Raw genomic sequence first — 3,143 nt, 5'->3', positions numbered from 1 at the left:
GAGCTATTTCAGATAAAAGAAATGCTCTTCTTCCTGATGTTTAACCGTAAAAACATCTTTTGCTTTTGGTTAACTAGGCACATCGTTTATTTGGGTAGTTTTCACGCTGAAATAAGCTAGCTTTCTAACTTATAAATTTATCCATTGTATAACATTATTTTAGTTTATTTAATGTGATATATTGTTGGTTAGATCCGTGAACCTTTTAAGAGTATCGGTATTTGAATATTGTTTTTTACAAGCCAAGTAACACATGAATATCCATTTCAATTATGCAAATATTAAATCTATATTCTGCAGCATTAACACCGCAGTCATATTTAGACCGAATATTCATGCAAATAAATGCTTACAATACAACAACCTCGCCAACAAATGACATAAAAAAATGGATTTTTCAGATTACATATAATCAAAGAAACAAACAAAACACCACCATGAAATCCTTATTTGAAAGAGTTTAATTGTATAAAACAATAAGTTTTGTCTAAAAAAAAACAGGATTTTCTCCTACAAGAAGGAGAAGAATTTACAAGAATTTACAAGAATTTACAAGAATGTACGTTACTTTTCAAGAAAAACGATGTACACTTATAACTTTAATTAAATGACATAAGCTGTCGCTTCATTTTTGTTATGTATAATAAACGCACATAAATACAAATAATTGAAACACTACCAAAGGTTTATTAGTAAAACGATTTAACAGGGCTGTATACGATATAGTATACGATACTTACATATGTATTCAGACGCACAGAATCAAGAAGAATTTACTTTTCTTTCTCCTACATGGTCCTAGCACTTTATTGACAGGGACCAAACGTAGTCTGATCAGCTACCTTCATTCGTGCAACGTTACCATCCAATATAGTATGGACGGTCCGAGTTGAACAGATCACTTCCGAGTTTCCTCCGAAATTACAATTCATAAATCAATTGATTCAATCCGAATAGTGTTGAATGTAGACATATTGCAGACAGATCTGCAAAACGTGGTTGAAATCCCACATTCGAAACTGCATTAAACTATTTCTAAGTAATCCATGATAGTTATTTTTTTTAGGAAAAACGATGTTCAAATTAATTAAATGACATAAGCTTTCGCTTCGTTTTTGTTATGTATAACAAACGCACATAAATACAAATAACTAAAACAATACCAAAGGTTTATTATTAAAACTATTTAACAGGGTTGTATACCATACATTACACAATACTTACATATGTATTTATACGCACAGCTGGAATCGCATCGCAAATAATTTATGACGCACACCGCGCACTAAACACTGCAATCCGCAAGACGCAGGCTGCCGCACGAAGACTAGTAGCAATAGCTCAACTTGATATATTCGTGCTCATATGAGCTCATGCATTCCATCGCATTATCTGCTTTATGTACTTAGATTTGTTAGTACGTTCTAACAAATTAAATACATTCAATTAAACTTCGTCGTCGTCGTCGTTTGTTGTGACGTTATAAAAGCTTACACATAAAACCATATTTATTGTATACCCAACTTGTTCCATCATCAGTACGCATTGCATTCATCAATAAAATACAAGGAAACGTATTTAGCTTCTAGATTTCCTTAATCTGTATCATTCAATTAGCCCGTCTATTTAAAAATTAAATACAAAAGTTCAATGGCTAAGACAAACAAACAACATTTGCCGGTAAAATATGTAATGCACGGAATATTACATCAGTACTTTGATGATTGTATTTTTCTTGCAATATGCCTGTACATCATCAACTCGACTTTTAAAAGTTCTTTGAGCACCATTTGATAGGTAAAATACAAACGGTCAATTACAAGTAAGGAATTCGCAACCAACTTTTTAAGAGTACTCGCCACGTCGCAATATTTGAGAGTGTTACAATATTGACATCAGTCAGACAACCGCGAATGTCTTTTGAAAACCAGTTACATGGACTTATGTAACACTTAATGGCCGTCTACCACTTACAAACGAGTACATTTTTTTTTATCAAGATTGAGTTCCAGATGTGTTGAATTGCAATGCTATACACTTGGTCCATTTTGACACGAAAATTGCATAGTATAAACCCAGTTGATGGAATATCAATTATATTATAAATAGTTCAAAAAGTAACAAAAATGAAAATTTAATTAAACACGGTTTGTTGTAACATTATTCTATTTTATTTTCATCAAAGACAATTATTAGCTATGCCATCCATAACAACATATTTAAAAGAAAATTTAGTTTTTTAGTTTTGTCGAATAATCTTAATTTCCGTTAATATCAAAATTATAAAGGTATAATCAAGTCTAATTGTTGCATAAAAATATATCCGTTGAAACTTTGTCAAATATCCGTTGAAACCCAAAGTAATATCCGTGAGTTTAAAACTTTTTTGAACTGTGTATTTCATGAATACGATTTTACGAAGCAGCTCGTCTAAGTTATCAAACCATGAACAAATTCTTCACAATGGCGACCTATGTAAAAGACCGAACCAGTCCGATTGAGATAGCTTGATTTTTCTAATCGGCATACCTCGCTGATTATAATTGATAAAGGTAAAGGAAGCTCAGCTATAAATAGGACAGCATATTCCGGGGAAAAGATTTAATAATAGTTTGAAAACGTGAATTTAAAATCAATTATATTTAATCCATTATATGTTTATGGATCAATGAAACAACTATGCATTTTCTGTATTGTATTTGACATTTGTCGTGATTCAGTAAATAAATTGCGAATGGAAACGTGTATTATTAACGTTTAACGCGATCATGAGTGTAAAGAAAACGAATTATTTCGAACCTGCCATTTGTAAACGTCATAGCGAGTATGGTATATAAACAGCATAATAGCCGTACGACATCTGTGCAACTCGATCTTATGCGTGCGTTTTGCATATTTAATAAACTTTTCAAAAAGAAATTACAGAGTCACATCAGCGCACATACTATGTTTGATAGTTCATTCGTTTGTTGGATATTGTTTGCTGTTTTAAACACATATCAGGTTTTATCGCGGAGATTTAGTTAACCTTACCATGTGTTCATGGGCGAACTCACTAGTCTAGTAGGAACGGAGGTCCGCGGTGCATGATTGGAACCTCTTTTTTAAATATGCCGATGATGTTCTACATTGTCTTGGGTAAA

Source organism: Dreissena polymorpha, chromosome 2 (genome assembly GCF_020536995.1).
Source record: "Dreissena polymorpha isolate Duluth1 chromosome 2, UMN_Dpol_1.0, whole genome shotgun sequence".
Lineage (NCBI taxonomy): Eukaryota > Metazoa > Mollusca > Bivalvia > Myida > Dreissenidae > Dreissena > Dreissena polymorpha.
Note: the sequence above shows the minus strand (reverse complement) of the source record.